Source organism: Saccopteryx leptura, chromosome 5 (assembly GCF_036850995.1).
Source record: "Saccopteryx leptura isolate mSacLep1 chromosome 5, mSacLep1_pri_phased_curated, whole genome shotgun sequence".
Classification (NCBI taxonomy): Eukaryota; Metazoa; Chordata; class Mammalia; order Chiroptera; family Emballonuridae; genus Saccopteryx; species Saccopteryx leptura.
This window is the reverse complement of record NC_089507.1, coordinates 155,820,774-155,837,951: the sequence shown is the minus strand read 5'-3', so window position 1 is coordinate 155,837,951 and position 17,178 is coordinate 155,820,774. Positions and strand designations below refer to the sequence as shown.

Here is a 17,178-nt window from a genome sequence, read left to right as displayed (position 1 = left end):
CTTGTGGGTTTTTGGATAGGTAAAGGTGCCTGGGATAAGGAACCCTAGTACTGGATGTAAGGGAAGATTCCAGATTCCTTTTGCACATGTCATTATTCAGGTGTCTGATGCCATTGCTAAGTAGACATAGAATAAGCATCTGAATACATGAAACTAAAGCTCAGAGGAGAGGTCATAGCTCAACACAGACTTGATTGTCGTTGCTACATAAATGGCATAAACACTAATGAAGCCAGGGACGTGAGTGAAATTCAATGAAGAGAAGGGGTTCTGCTGATGGTCTTGCTCTGTCTCTACTACCAAACCCTTCATCCCCAGCCACATGCTGAGAGCTGCCTCCTCAGGCCACTGAGGATGTTTCTTATTTAGTTCTGGCAGGCTTCTTTTCAAATTAAACAGGAGTGTGTATGCGTGCATGGGTGTGTGTGTGTGTGTGTGTAGCTAAAGGTTTATTCTGTGGATCCAGGGTTGGACTGAGTTTGGATTTCATTTTCTAATGCTCTAGTCTGCAAAAGTTTTCAAAATGGAGGGTGCAAGGTGGCTTTTGCTGGGTCATAGCTTGTCTCCTTCACTCTCAGCTTTTGACAAAGCTCACACCTTTTTCTGCAAGGTTCCCTACTGCTCAAGACATTAAATAGCCTGATTTTATTATTTCTAACTTTCTCAGAATTTCATCACCCACAATTACTGGATAATTGTACTTTTTCTTCTTCCAGCAAGGTTTACTGGGAGTTGAACATCTACTTTACAATTCCCTACCTGCCTTGGAATAGGATTCTGATTCTTAATCTCAGCCTCCCGGCTTGGGCACAACATGGTGATGCACTCCATCCCCTGCTGGGGCCCAGACCTTCTGCTCCCTGGAGAGGGTGCTATCAGAGATCTCCATCTTTCCAATGGAATTGTAATTGAAATTGCTAGATTTTCATGGACTTTTACTTCCTTGTTTTGGTTGTACTGATCGGAACAAACTTCCCTTTTTAACTTTTTTATTTTTAGTGAGAGCAGGGGAGGTAGAGAGACAGATTCACACATGCTCCCTAACCAGGATCCACCCAGAAAGCCCACTAGGGGGTGATGCTCTGCCCATCTGGGGCCATTGCTCCATTGCTCAGCAACTGAGCCATTTGTTTTTTAGTGCCTGAGGCGGAGGCCACTGAAGCCATCCTCAGCACCCAAGGCCAACTCACTCGAACCAATCAAGCCATCACTGCAGGAGGGGAAGAGAGAGAAAGAGAGAGAGAGAGAGAGAGAGAGAATGGGAGGGGGAGGGGTGAAGAAGCAAATGGTCACTTCTTCTGTGTGCCCTGACAGGGAATTAAACCTGGGACATACACACAACTGGCCAACGCTCTACCACTGAGTCAGCTGGCCAGGGCCAACAAACTTGCAAAACACATTTTCTATGATATTTCTCAGGTGGTGTTCCTGGCTTTTCTACATGTCTTGAAGGGGCCAGGATATAGATTAGGGGAAGGTCAAGGTCTTGCTTGTGGCTGATAGGCTTACCCAAAACTAAGATTTTAGGGCCTGATTTTACTGCCTATCATCTTTCAGTTCTACTTTGGAAAAATATATATATTTGCCTTGAATTTAAAACCAACCAATATAAGGTGAGTGCCTAGAACAATCTGCTGGGCTCATGACCTGGGGGTACCGAAACAAAAATGAAAGACATAATCCATGCCTTCAAGATGCATATTTGTATAGTAGAGGCAACAGAAAGAAAATGACCATCTCTAAAATGATATGATGACAAAAATGGAAAAGTGAATAATGTGAGCAAAATAAATTATTCCACCAGAGATTTTAAGAGCTATGTGTTTTAAGGAACTAGGTATGGTTTGCACAAAGCACATCAATAGTTCATTTCACAGGAAAAGATGGTGGTCTCTGCAGACAAATTATGGAAACAGAGTACATAAGCCAGAAAGTAGAATGTGGACCCAAATATTCAGAAGCTCCTCCATCAGTTAGATTTGCAACACAAATTTATATTAATAGAATAAATAATTCTAATGGAAAGTGGATGAACATAACATAACAGTGTTGGCAAACTGGCAAAATTTGTATGGCCTTAAAGTTTAACTTTGAGAACTGAGATGTCCAAAAGAAAAAGATATATGAGGCTTGCACCATCATCAGAAAGACAAACATATATACAGTTCATTTCAGTGGATCTCAAACTTGTCTTAAATCAACAACCTTCTGTTCATGTTAATGTCTTGATTAGACATTTCAATTAAAAATACCCATGTATTCAGTAGAAGAATTCTAGCTGGTAAACATGACCCAGACATTTGTAAGAATATATTTAATATCTGTATACTCACTATGTTTGTAGGTCACAGGAGGGAAAAGTGATGTATAATTATTTTCCCCCTTTGTTAGGTTGCCATCACTTAAGCACAAATGTGGAGTATTTGACATAGAGTTCAGGTTTACAAGATGAAAGTGTGGGAATCAGTGTCAAATGACTGTGTTTCTGAAAAATAGAAATCTCAAGAAGGAAAAACAGAAATACCATGCATGCTCTATCCTTCTTGTTCAGTGAAACAGCAACAGTTTAGATTATTTAAAGTAGCAGATACAATGAATATCATCACAAATTGCATTCATTTTTGAAACAGTGTGGATACTGACTACTAGTAGTATCAAGAATATATTCAAGATTGTTTTGATACCTGTCTCTAAATCAGGAAATACCCGGGGAGTGGGGGTGGGTGATGAATTTCTCTTACAAAGCTGTTTCTGAATGTTACATGTAACAGATATGGTAAATACTTTTTGTTGAAGAAACCATGCATTTAAGTTTAAGTGAAATCAACAAAAAAGAAATAGATGTATGGATATGTGATTTGGAAATTAAAGTTAGTCTTAAAAATGTAACTAAAATGTGGACCATGGTGGGGGGGATCATAGTTTACGTTCTAAAGGGACATGGAGGAGAGAGCTAACAAAGAAATTCTGTATTATCCCAGAGGACATAACTAGGACTTAGAATTTATAGAGAGGTGAAACTTGGCACTCTAGAAGGGAGGAACTTCCCAAGAACTTGAGATATCCAATATGGAAATGAGCTGCTTCAGGATAATGAACTCACAAAGACAGCAGTGTTCAAGCAGATATTGGATTACTGCCTGTCAAGGATGTCATAGAAGAAATTGATTTGTGTGCAAGACTGGGTTAGATCAGTGACTTTCAATTTATTTTAAAGGAGTGGAACTTTTTTTTCAAATCACCTCTTCCATAAAAAAAACACGCACAACATTTAAAACATATATATAATGAATAAAATAAGGGCTGTTTTGATGAGCTCCCACCCTCTGGGTTTCCTCAACTCTCACGTGACTGACCCTTGGAACCTCCTTAGAATTCCAAGGGCTTGAACAATCCCCCTCTTCACTACATAATATCTAAGGATTTATGACTCCTTTTGCTTCCAGGATTCTATGATTATTCTGTATAGGAATCATTCTGGTTTGAAATGGTTCATTACTATGTTTCTGTTCTTTTTATTTTAATTCCTAAAACATATGGAATGTCACAAAATAGATTCAGAAATGTTTAGCCCAGAGTTTAGTTTAGATCTATCTAAACACACATTTTGACCCATCAGGATATAAACATGATGATTTTTTCCCCCAAAGGAAGACTTTATGAGATCTAGTAATATATATTTGAGATTCAAACTACTTGCGATCAGATTGTATGACAATGAGGAAGTACAGCATTAAGTAACCAGCCCCAATGACTTTGATCAGCTTGTATTTAGTGTGTTATGGAATTATGTGTTCCTTTCAACTCTGTCTGGCCATTGAGGCTCTTTTGAAGCTCACATGTAGGCAGTTAATCTTACTGGTTCCATTGATTTATAACAGGGAGAAAAAAATGCTCTTGTAGATCCAAATAACTTAAACTTGAAAAAGTTTCAGTCAAGCGATTTTGTCCATAAGCCACTAATAAAATTAAAGAGATGTCAAACAGAGAACAGATGTCTTGCAGGGTCATTGCTGTGCAGGTGCAAAAACAAGTTAACCAGTTGATCAGTTTGGGAGGCTCAACCTGCTAACCAACCTAAAAATAAAGATAGATGCAACAAGCAGATAATGATTTATTTAAACCAGCATGAGGAAAAAGATGGCAGTTGAGATTTTAAAAGTGAAACTTTTTAATTAGTCTCTCTGGTGTGTACTCTTAGCAGGCCAAATTACAGCCAGTTGACAGAGGAAAGAGACATCGACAAGTACGTTCACTGCCGCCTTACTTATAAGCAAGAAGCTGAAGACATTCTGCTTATGTATCATCTGCAGAATATATGGCTAAAATGTGGTGGGTGCATTCCCCTTGGGATGTTAGGAGTAATCTGTTAGGAGCAACATACTAGCTGCATCAAAGCAACATGAATGCATTGTAAAGACATAGTTAATTTTTTTAATGAGATGTAAAACAATGCCATTTCCATAAATTAAGAATACATCAATAGAAAACAATAAGACTTACATTTTGTCAGAGCACATTCAAACACATGGTTGCCTATGGAGGAGTGTATTACAAAGACAAGGAGCCGAGGAATGGGAACAGAAGAGAATAAAGGCAGCGATCAAACCACTAGTTGTTGTATAGTGTGAAACTAGTGGTATGTAGGAGAAATGTGAAAAATAAATTTTCAAAGTGAAGAAGAAACTGATCGACTCTCTGAGAACTAGAGAAGACTTGTCAGAGGAGCAAATACTTGAGCTGGCTTTTTAGGTATAGAACAATAGGGAATATTTGAAGAGCTTAATCCAGTGTAACTATGGCATTCAATGTATACTGAGAATTAGCAGGAGATGTGGTGAGTGCTATGAGTCAGGCACAGGTCACAGATGGTCTGGGATGCCGTGTAAACAACTTACGTTTTATCCCAGAGCCAATGGAACAAATGGAAATTTTTTTGTTTGTTTGTTTTTATTTATTTTTTTATTTTTTTTTATAATAATTTTATTTTTTCAATGGGGTGACATCAATAAATCAGGATACATATATTCAAAGATAACAAGTCCAGGTTATCTTGTCGTTTAATTATGTTGCATACCCATCACCCAAAGTCAGATTGTCCTCTGTCATCTTCTATCTTGTTTTCTTTGTGCCCCTCCCCCTCCCCATTTCCCTCTCCCATCCCCCCCCCCGTAACCACCACACTCTTATCAATGTCTCTTAGTTTCACTTTTATGTCCCACCTACATATGGAATAATGCAGTTCCTGGTTTTTTCTGATTTACTTATTTCGCTTCGTATCATGTTATCAAGATCCCACCATTTTGCTGTAAATGTTCCGATGTCATCATTTCTTATGGCTGAGTAGTATTCCATAGTGTATATGTGCCACATCTTCTTTATCCAGTCATCTATTGATGGGCTTTTTGGTTGTTTCCATGTCCTGGCCACTGTGAACAATGCTGCAATGAACATGGGGCTGCATGTGTCTTTACGTATCAATGTTTCTGAGTTTTTGGGGTATATACCCAGTAGAGGGATTGCTGGGTCATAAGGTAGTTCTATTTTCAGTTTTTTGAGGAACCACCATACTTTCTTCCATAATGGTTGTACTACTTTACATTCCCACCAACAGTGTATGAGGGTTCCTTTTTCTCCACAGCCTCTCCAACATTTGCTATTACCTGTCTTGCTAATAATAGCTAATCGAACAGGTGTGAGGTGGTATCTCATTGCAGTTTTGATTTGCATTTCTCTAATAACTAAAGAAGATGAGCATCTTTTCATATATCTGTTGGCCAACCAATGGAAATTTTAAGCAGAGAAAAAAATAGGAATCGATTAAGTAATATATAGACCACTAATGGATGTCAGACAGGATGCAGTCCTGATTTGAAGAGATAGAACAAGAGAAGAGGAATCTCTGGGAATATTTGAAACAAGCTATATATAGATGAGTGTCTGAATTAAGGAAGTAACAATGGGGATGCTAAGGTTATTCAGGTGTAAAACTGATAGGATATTGCAACTGATAGATACTGAGAGCTGAGAAAAAAATGTTTAGGATGGCTCCAAAATTTTGGCCAGGATTTTGTGATAAAAAGTTATTGTATTAAAACAATAAAGGTAATTCAGAAGAAAGCTGAGGAATGGACTTAGTTCCATATAGCACGTGTTGAGTGTGAAGCACTTGTAGGACCATTCACGCAGTGGTATCTAGTAAGTAATGATATCTGTTATCAGGAGGTAGGCCTGAGCTAAAGATACAAATTTGGGAATGAAGATAGTGCAAGTACTGCCTCTGTTTCAAACACTTGTAGTAGGGGGTGGTATGTAGAAGGAACAGAAAAGAGTGTCAAGCAGTTAGAGAATACACAGGAATGGAGAAAGAAAAGGAGTTCAAGAAGTGATTTAGGGCCTGACCAGGCAGTGGCACAGTGGATAGAGCATCGGACTGGGATGCAGAAGACCCAGGTTTGAGACCCCTGAGGTTGCCAGCTTGAGCGCGGGCTCATTTGGCTTGAGCAAAAAGCTCACCAGCTTGGACCCCAGGTCGCTGGCTCGAGCAAGGGGTTACTCAGTCTGCTGAAGGCCCATGGTCAAGGCACATATGAGAAAGCAATCAATGAACAACTAAGGTGTCACAATGAAAAACTGATGATTGATGCTTCTCATCTCTCTCCATTCCTGTCTGCCTGTCCCTATCTATCCCTCTCTCTAACTCTGTCTCTGTAAAAAAAATAAAAAGAAGAAGAAGAAGCAATTTAGGGTACAATAGAAGAGTGAGGGAAGGAGAAAGAAGTCTGTAAAATAGAAGGAAGCCTAAGAGAATTGATGTGTTGGAAGACTAGGGCATTGAACACTTGATCAATGAGGAGGAAGGCCTTCTTCCATTCCACGTACCTGTTCACCAGCAAGCCCTCCTGATGGCATCCCTGAAGGTCGTCTCCACTATTCTCCATCGCCATCACGGTCACCAAGCCCCTGCCAACACCACCTCTCTACTGTGATAACTTCTTAACTGTCTCTTGCCTCCATTCTAATCTTAAATCATAGCCAGAGTACTATATTTAAAACACAAATTATAACATGTCAGTTCTCTGCTTGTAAACCTTCCATCTCTTCCCCCTATAAATAGAAGAGAAATCCATCCTTTATCATGGCCTACAAGAACTGAAGAAATCTGCCCCCTGCTAGCCTCGGCTACCCTTCTCAGGTCGCTTCCTCTCTTGTCCTCCATTGTCCTCCATTCTGTCCCTATAAGAGGCAACAAATTCTTCCCACCCAACCCCCTTTCTTTCCTGTAATGTTAGTGCAGCTTGTCCATTTTCATCCTGCCTGACCACTCCATCCTTCTTTACTGCATCTTAAGTCAGAAGTGAAATGTTCGGTGTGAGAGTGTATTGTATGACTAGTAGAGGAGGCACCCAGGTAAAGGCTATCTGCACAGACACACGTATATAGTCACCTCTCAAAATAAGTTAAATAATATATTCTTCAGCACTACATACCCCTTTCCAACCAATCCCTTCCCTTGTTAATTGCCAACAGAGGTGAACAGCATTTGACTTTTGTTATCAGATGTCTTGCTGGGGAAAATAGTGGTAAATATGAAGCATGGCTAGACTTCTATTGTTCAACACAGTCTTTGTGATTGTCAAAACTCTACAAGTGTGTCTTTCCCATACCAAGTTGCCTTCACCTCTGCTAGCACTAAGACTGGCACTGAAAATAGCCAGCAATTGTCAGCTGGCCTTAGAAAGACTGTTTCCTTCTCTGAAACTTTAGATGATTTAGCTATTGTTGCTTCTAATGTTATCTGATGTCTTCAAAAATATTATTTTAAAATATGTTTCTATTTTCTTTCCTTTAATGATTGCAAGCAAAAATGTTGGACTACTCCATCTTGCTATATACTACTTGAAAGTGGAGGTTGATTTTCTTTATAAATACTATTTTTAAAAACATTTGCCAGTGAGTACTTACAGGACACTTGTTTCAGTCTTAACTTTGCACTGAAGGAGTTAGAAAAAGAATGTAAACAGTGTGCCCTGACCAAGGTGGCTGACACCCACTGGAGAAGGAAAAAGATGCCCAAGTGAAGCGATCAGCATGGCAGCGTGGTGGGATATAATGGAAAAGGACATAACCTTGGTGAAGTCACTTTGTCTTCCAGATTCAGTTCCCTCAGCAGCAAACGAGAGGCTTGATTTCAATTAGTGGTTATCAAACATTTATATTAAACACAGTGAGCCAGACAATGGGCCCGGCCAGCTGAGTAGCTGCCCGGGATCTCCCTCTATATGAGGTGTTAAAACAGCAGTGGAAACAAAATAAAATGGAGAAAATGGAATGTATCAGGACTCCTCTCAGAAAGAGTACCATATGTGATCTAAGAGTAAGCTATTTGGGATAGTGGGTGAGATTCCCAAGGAGCAAACTTAAGAAACAACAGATGGAGCATAAACCCTTCCATAGGGAGGGACTCTGGTTTAGCACCGGGCTGTGGTTCTGTTCATTGGCAAGCTTGCGTCCCACCCAAGACACTGGGGACAACAGAGGAGAGGCTGGACCTCGGCACTAGAAGTCTTGCTTTTCTGCCCCCTTCATGCAGTGTTCAGTATTTCTACATAAATGAACAAACATTTTAATAATATAGTTTGCCTGGGGCACATATATATTAGCACTGCATGTCTCACCTCAGCTTCATAGCACATCACTTCTTTACAAATGAAATTTTACATAGAACCACAGGATTTAAAGAAAAAACTGATAAAACAAAAATCCACTGTTTCCCTGGCTGGTTGGCTCAGTGATAGAGCATCAGCCCGGTGTGTGGAAGTCCCAGGTTCGATTCCCAGCCAGAGCACACAGGAGAAGTGCCCATCTGCTTCTCCACCCTTTCCCTTCTCCTTTCTCTCTATCTCTCTCTTCCCCTCCCACAGCCAAGGCTCCATTGGAGCAAAAGTTGGCCCGGGCACTGAAGATGGCTCCATGGTCTCCGCCTCAGGTGCTAGAATGGCTCTGACTGCAGTGGAGCAATGCCCCAGGTGAGCTGAGCATCGTCCCTTGGTGGACAGGCTGGGTGAATCCTGGTCAGGTGCATGTGGGAGTCTGTCTGTTTGCCCCCTCTTCTCACTTCAGAAAAATACAAAAAAAAATCCACCTTGGTTAAATTAGATATAAGGTCAAAGGGCTTTGTTCGCCCAGCTTCTCTTTAAACCTGCTGAGAAAAATTTTGTCAAATCCTAGTCCTCAGTGGAATAGTGTTTGGAATTACTGACCTAGATGATTTTTATCCTTTTTTTTTAGCATTAATATTCTGTAATTCCATGATAAAGTATAAACATCTAAGAATCATATTATAATATTTTATTTCTTAAATTCTCATGTCATTTATTTTTAAATTTTATTTATTCATTTCAGAGAGGAGAGAGAAAGGGAGAGAGAGACAAGAGAGAGACAGAGAGAGAAGGTGGGGAGGAGCTGGAAGCATCAACTCCCATATGTGCCTTGACCAGGCAAGCCCAGGGTTTTGAACTGGCGACCTCAGCATTTCCAGGTCGACACTTTATCCACTGTGCCACCACAGGTCAGGCTCATGTCATTTATCAATATTAATATTATGAGCTATCTGATTTAATAACAGATATTTTGAGAAAAATGAGACATTAACATGTTAAATGTATAATTTTCTATGATACTCTTTGTCTTTTTTGAATCTTATGTTCTGAAGGTTTTCTTCAACTCCTTCTTTCAGCCCTTGTATTAAGTAACACATTTTTATTTCCATGAACTTTTTTTCTCATTCTTTGACTGCACCTTTGAAAAAAAATAGTAACCTGTTCTTGTTTTATGGATACCCTCTCTTCTTAAACCTTTCTGAGGCTGCTAGAATTATTTTGACATTTGTTTCTTTTCTAGATTATCTTCTGTTTGTTTTTTAGGTTTGTTTCCATTCTGTTTCTTCTATTTTGACCATTTGATTCTCTGTAAGTTTCCCAGAAGCCTTGAATAAAATTCACATTTAAGAACAAGGAAACAGCACCTTTAAATAAAACACTAGATTAGATGGATTTAATTGATATCTTCAGAGAATTTCACCCCAAAGCAGCAGAATATACATTATTTTCAAGTACACATGGACCATTTTCTAGGATAGACTTCATTGATACAAAACAAATCTCAATAAATTTATAAAGATTGAAATTATATCAAGTATCTTCTCTGACTATAATGGTATGAATCTAGAAATCAATCACAAGAAAAGACCTGAAAAATACATAAAGACATTAAGGATAAATAACATGTTACTAAACAATGACTAGGTTAACAATGAGATCAAGGAAGAAATTAAAGATACTTTTAAACAAATTAAAATGAGAACACAACAACCCAAAATCTATGGGACACAACAAAAGCAGTCCCAAGAGGGAAATTCATAGCATTACAGTCCCACCTCAAGAAACAAGAAAAACCTCAAGTAAAGAATCTAGCTTTCCACTTATAAGAACTAGAGAAAGGACAACAACAAAGCTCAAAGTGAGTAGAAGGAAGGAAATAATAAAGAGCACAGCAGAAACAAATGAAAAAGAGTCTAAAACACCAATACAAAAGATCAATGAAACCAAGAGCTGGTTTTTTGAAAAGATAAACCTAGCTCGTCAAGAAAAAAAGAGAAGACTCAAATAAATAAAATTATAAATAAATGAGGAGAAATATCAATAACAAGTGACCCCACAGAAATACAAGGGACTGTAAGAAAGTATTTTGAACAGTTGTATGCCAACAGATTGGACAATCTGGAAGAAATGGATAAATTCCTAGAAACGTACAAGCTTTCAAAACTGAATCAGGAAGAATCATAGAATCTGAATAGAGAGATATACAATTAGTGAAATTAAAGCAGTAATCAATATACTCCCAACAAACAGAAATCCTGAACCAGATGACTTCAGAAGTGAATTTAACTAAACAGTCAAAGAAGAAATAACACCTGTCCTTCTGAAATGAATCCAAAAGTTTCAAAAAGATGGAAGACTCCCAAGCTCATTTTATAAGCCAGCATTATCCTAATTCCAAAACCAGATAAAAGCACATATGAAGACAGAAAATTATGAGCCAATATCCCTGATGAACATGGATGCTAAAATCCTCAACAAAATATTAGCAAACCAGTTCCAGCAATACATTAAAAAGATCAAGTAGGATTTGTTCTGGGGATGCAAGGTTGGTACAACATCCACAAATCAATAAACATGATACACCGCATAAACAAAATGAAGGGTAAAACCCACACGATTACATTAATAGATGCAGAGAGAACATTTGATAACATCCAGTACCCATTTATGATAAAAACAAAAACCCTCAGAAAAGTGGGAATAGAGGTGACATACCTCAATATATTTAAGAATGAAAGACTGCTGATTAATAAAGCCTGAACTATGATTAACTCTGTTGCTTCAGGTGCCTTCCAAAAGGAGAGAGCAATTCAAAATCTGGGGATGCTGATTATCAGGCTTTCTACCTCCACTTCTGCCAGCTGGAGTGAAGACAGCTGGCTTTGGGGTACCAGCTCTTGTGTGGGAGCACAGACTCCTCCCTGGCATATTGCTTAATTCCTTTAGGACCATCTCTCAGGTCTCCATCCTGGGAGAAGACACCACTGCTGCATGTGGCCGGTGAGGTCCGGGCTACATCAGGCCGAGCCTGCTGAAATGCTCAGGTGCCTCTCATCCACAATCTCAACCACTGCCTCTTCTCAGCCTCACTTGTTCTTAACAACTGGGATGAAACATCCGTCCTGGGGCAGCCTTCCTCCCCAAAATGCTCTGAGCTGTGACCGCTTCCACCCTAACTTTATTAGGCAGTCTGATCCTAGTGTCTAGGATTTTCTAATGATTGATACTCCCATTCTCGGTGCTTTTGAATAAACTTTTCCTTTTTGTGTTTTACTATGGTGTCATACTAAAGATGGGGTGGTTGGGAAGCTCCATTCAGCGTGTAGGTAGTGGGGGGGGGGGATTGCTGGTTGAGAACTTAAAAACCACAGTAAAACCAGTTGAAAGTCTGGCATTTATTATCACCAAGGTCAGGAATAAAATGCTCTTCCTACTAACCCCCCTTCCAAAGTATCTTCTTTAAAAAAAATCTAAAATCTAAGTTCTAAACTATCACTTTGGTTACTGTAGTTTTAATAATAGATATGTATGTTTCAAATAAGTCTTTCTTTCTTTTCTTTCTTTCTCTTTCTTTTCTTTCTTTCTTTCTTTCTTTCTTTCTTTCTTTCTTTCTTTCTTTCTTTCTTTCTTTCTTTCTTTCTTTCTTTCTTTCTTTCTTTCCTTCCTTCCTTCCCTCCCTCCCTCCCTCTCTCCCTCCCTCCCTCCCTCCCTCCCTCCTTTCTTTCCTTCCTTCCTTCCTTTCTTTTTCTTTCTACTTATTCTGTAAAAAATATTGGATTCCACAGGGATGATATTTTAGAAACCTCCCAAATATACAGTTGACCCAACACAGATTCAGCTGCACGTGCTTGTTTCAAGAAAAGGTTTGTAGCCTACCAGGTGGTGGCGCAGTGGATAGAACATCGGACTGGGATGTGGAGGACCCAGGTTCGAGAACCCTGAGGTCGCCAGCTTGAGTGTGGGCTCATCTGGTTTGAGCAAAAGCTCACCAGCTTGGACCCAAGGTTGCTGGCTTGAACAAGGGGTTACTCGGTCTGCTGAAGGCCCACGGTCAAGGCACATATGAGAAAGCAATCAATGAACAACTAAGGTGTCGCAACGAAAAACTGATGATTGATGCTTCTCATCTCTCTCCGCTCCTGTCTGTCTGTCCCTATATATCCCTCTCTCTGACTCTGTAAAATTTAAAAAAAAGAAGAAGAGGTTTGTGAAGTTTTGGAATCATTCAATCTTGTACTTGATGCCACTTGTGTCTCCCACCCCTATGGCACTCAGACTCCTGCATTCATATAGTAGATTTGAAGTAAGAATCGATAGTGCAGTTTTATAATGATACAGTAACAGAACTCAAGTTACTTTAATTGTCTCCTATCTGACCATTCTGAGTTTTATGTGTATTTAAATTTAAAACAGTGATCTACAGAGCAAATTGTGAGGTGTATTGCTTTTTATGGAAAGTACAAATTACTATTCGTGCATGAAATCTCTTTAAAAGTTCAAGTAATATCTTTAAGTGGGAATTTCTTGTTCATAAGTTAACTCTTTGTTTTAAGTGATGGAAAAAAACAAGGAAATAATGCCTATTATGGAAAATAATTTTGTTATAAAGGAGGAGGGACTATTAAAAGATGATTTATTCCAGGTGTCAATTACATTCTGCCTGTCACTGCTTTCCATCACGAGAGTGGGTTAGGGGGAAGAAGGGAGTCAGTCCTTCTGTTCAGTATGCCATTTTGAGCCAGAAGTAGGTCGCATAAGGAAACGAAGAAGGCAAGAGGTCAAACAACTTCTCAAAACCAACATTATTAGTCAGTGGAAATTTTGTCCCACTCTCATTACTTTTAGCCAAACTGGTCTTTGCACTTTGCGTCACTCAACCTGTGAAGGATATGCACACGCTTCCAGCTCCACCAGTCCCCTGGCCAGGGCATAAGCTCTCCGACTGCATTAGCCCAGATTCCTCTAAACTCTTATGTGCATTTTTCTTTATCTAGCATTTTTCATATTATACCTGTGTTTTGCTTCCAGTTGGACTACAAGCTCTTTAAGAGTAGGGATGCTATCTCCTGGCCATTACATCCTATGCAGCAAGGACCCTACTTACTCTAGGTTCCCAGGGATACTTGCTGATACATATGGTCATGGTTAGACTGCTAAGAAGGGCCAGCTCTCAGTGGTGACCTATGTTGAAGGTGAATTCTTTTTAATGGCCAGAAGGAAAAGTAAACTCTGAAATCTAAGTGCTTTTTACCTCTTCGTCAAAAATCAAAGACAAATATAAAGCAATGAGATTTCCCACTAGCTTACTTTTTTACAATGACTCCAAAGGAATTTCCCAAAGTGTGATTGCAGAGGTGTCCTGGGCCAAGGCAAGGCCATTGACATAGGCCTATAGCCTTCTTCAGGGGGATGACCCTGAACAATAATGCTATTTGGATATGCTGGTTTGCTTGCCTAAATATCTTAAGGTAATACCATTTTCTTAAAGCACTAAGTCACAATGGAGGCATTGGTTCCATCTGAAACCAGAGATTGGAACAAAATTTGATTTGATGAGAGTGTAACAGTTTTGCTCCCTTTCATTTTGGAGAGAGTCATTATTGTAATCAAACACCTCGTGTTCGAATGTTGCCCAACTTCAACTTCAGAGAAAACATAGAAAATGGTAGGGTAGCTATGGCTGACAGGAGAATATTAATTAGCTTATATCACTAAGATCTGCCTTTTTTTTAAAACATTTTAATCTGGATATACAGGTAAAAACAGATTGAAGAAGTGGTGGGAGAAGAGATAACTATTGTGGGTCAAATAAGTTTGCAAATATGATGTATACGTTTGCTCACTTATAGTTTGCATTGGGAGTGGGGGGCAGGCTGTAAGCAGGCAAGGTCCTTATATCCTAAGGCTTGGTTTTAAGACTAATCCTTTCCCACCCTTTTAATACTAAGATCTTTTCAAAACTAAGCTTTTCCCCACACCCTTGACTGTTCATGATGTGGGGTGGTGCACTCCTATGAGCAGGGGTCCCCAAACTACGGCCCGCGGGCCACATGCGGCCCCCTGAGGCCATTTATCCGCCCCGCTGCACTTCCGGAAGGGGCACCTCTTTCATTGGTGGTCAATGAAAGGAGCAAATTGACCATCTCATTAGCCAAAAGCAGGCCCATAGTTCCCATTGAAATACTGGTCAGTTTCTTGATTTAAATTTACTTGTTTTTTATTTTAAATATTGTATTTGTTCCCGTTTTGTTTTTTTACTTTAAAATAAGATATGTGCAGTGTGCATAGGGATTTGTTCATAGTTTTTTTTATAGTCCGGCCATCCAATGGTCTGAGGGACAGTGAACTGGCCCCCTGTGTAAAAAGTTTGGGGACCCCTGCTTATGAGGAATCCCATTTATGCCTCAGATAAGTGGCTTTGTATCAGAGACTTTCTTATTTGTATACTGGCTTAAAAGCTTTAATTTCTACACTATAAAATAAGGGGGACCAGGGGCTATCTCTCTCTTGGTTCCTGAAATTAGCATCGCAGAAGAGAGGCAGCCAAGATGGTGGAGTGCTGAAAGAGAAGCCAATTTGTGTAGAGAGAGGAGATGGGGAATAGAGGTGAATAAGGCTGGTGAGGTAGAAACCTTTGATTCTAGGAATACTCAGATGAATCAGTGGCTTTGGGAGCCCTGAATGGAAAGGGAAGTGTTTTCCTGCTGTATGTATTTTCTCGCCCACTGGGTGTGAGCTAGGATTAAAGGTAATGGCCCACCAATTCTTGGCTCTGTTGTTTCATTACTCTCTGTCCAAATCAAATACGAACCTGCAAGAGCCAGGCGGCTGTGATGGTGACCATGGCTACTGGCTTTACAACTGTGCAAATTCAAACTGGAACAAAAAGACCTTTCATTTGGAAAGATACAGATGTGTTCAGATGAAATCAGTCTTACCAAGTCTTGATGAGGTGGGGAATGATAAACTGAGGCTTGCTTAACAAACACAAATTCTAGATATTCAAGAGTGCTAAGTTTATAATAAATAAAAGGAAGATAGTCTTTCAACAGAGGGAAGTGAATGCATTTCTGGAACCTATTAGCTTAAGAGCTGGTACTGGCTAACATATAAGTAGGCTGCAAAGAGGTTCAATTCATTCATGGATGACAGGTATAGCATGGGTTATTAAGGGAGGCCAGGGTGACTGGGCACTTCTCTGACCTCTGAGGCTGATGTTGAATACGGCATCCTAGTCTTCTAGGACTCCCTCTTGGAGTCGTCGTCAGGACAATCGCCTGGACTACAAGGACCAAGGGACTGGCCCAGGGGCATAATTCTGATGTTCTCATGTTTCATCTCACTAGGCTAAATATTAACTTTCAGCCTGAGGTGTCTGTCACCAAGTCATCTGTCTTGGTAAATGCTATTGAAGTCTCAGCATTGTGAGGAGGCCATGAATCTTCCCCGCTGACAGTGAGAGTATCCACGCCAAGCTGCCATAGAGATTTCTGCTTCCCACAATGTTTATGACAGTAAATTAGGCTACAGAGTGCACCAAAGATTATTTACATAACCCCTGATACCTGGTATATTTGTCAGCCCCACTCCATGGGCTGTTACTTTTGTAGAGCCAGAGAATGTTAATAAATATAAGACTACAGATAATATATAAAATAATCAGAGTGCTTTGTAAGAACCCACACTGGTTTATTTAGACCTTTTCCCTTAGGGTCTCATTTATTTTCTTTCCTCCTTTTTCTCTTTGGTCTTCTCATGGTCAATCCAGTTCCCTCTGGCTTCTTTGTTAGTTTCAAATCCATACCCCAGAGTACCAGGGACTCTCCCTTTAAGCACATCATTGGATCCTCTGCCTGTCTTCTTACATAGCTATTTTCTGAGGACGCTCTGCTACACAGCCTGGCTATGTATGCAATGATTTCAAAATCTGTAGCTCCTACTCTAACTTGTATTGAAACTCTTTGCCTTGTTTCCAGTTGCTTCTCTATAGCTTTATGGTTATACTTACCTTAGAAGTTTAATCTTTAGCAGAAAATCCTGTGTTATAAGACCTGGTTGTAAAATAAAGAGACAGATTGCTCCATAAAACAATTTCAGTATATTGTCATTCCAATTAAAATGGCAACTTTGGGGAGATATTTGTTGCATGTATTTCTTAAAACAGTTTTGGAATTTTGTGTATGTTGCCTTCATTGGAGGTAAATTTGCCCTTTGACATTGTATTCTGATTTTTTTCCCCAAAAAGCTGAAGTTACCTGGTTTAGATTCAGCACATTTGGTAGTAAATAGATTAAAGAAGTTCCAACTTTTATATAATTCTTACTACTTACTATAGAGCTAACATTTATTTCTTCATGCATTCCATTTTTCTGGTATATTTGAGTGACTACTTTGTTCTCAGAACTGCAGAGGAGCTGCTGATACTGAGATGAATGACACACAGTTAACATTGCTGAAATAATTGTTTGGTCTGGAGGACAATTTTTATTCCTTGATTCTAACAATTCATCATATC

General features: G+C 39.5%; 1 long non-coding RNA gene across 1 annotated transcript in view; it reads right to left on the bottom strand.

The window, feature by feature from the left end:
• Positions 1-5,254: 5,254 nt before the first annotated feature.
• The window catches only part of LOC136406838 (uncharacterized), a 389,340-nt gene continuing 377,416 nt past the window's right edge, over positions 5,255-17,178 (bottom strand). Inside the window, exon 3 of the long non-coding RNA XR_010751720.1 lies at positions 5,255-5,441. This is a non-coding gene — a long non-coding RNA (uncharacterized lncRNA). The remainder of the gene's footprint in view (positions 5,442-17,178) is intronic.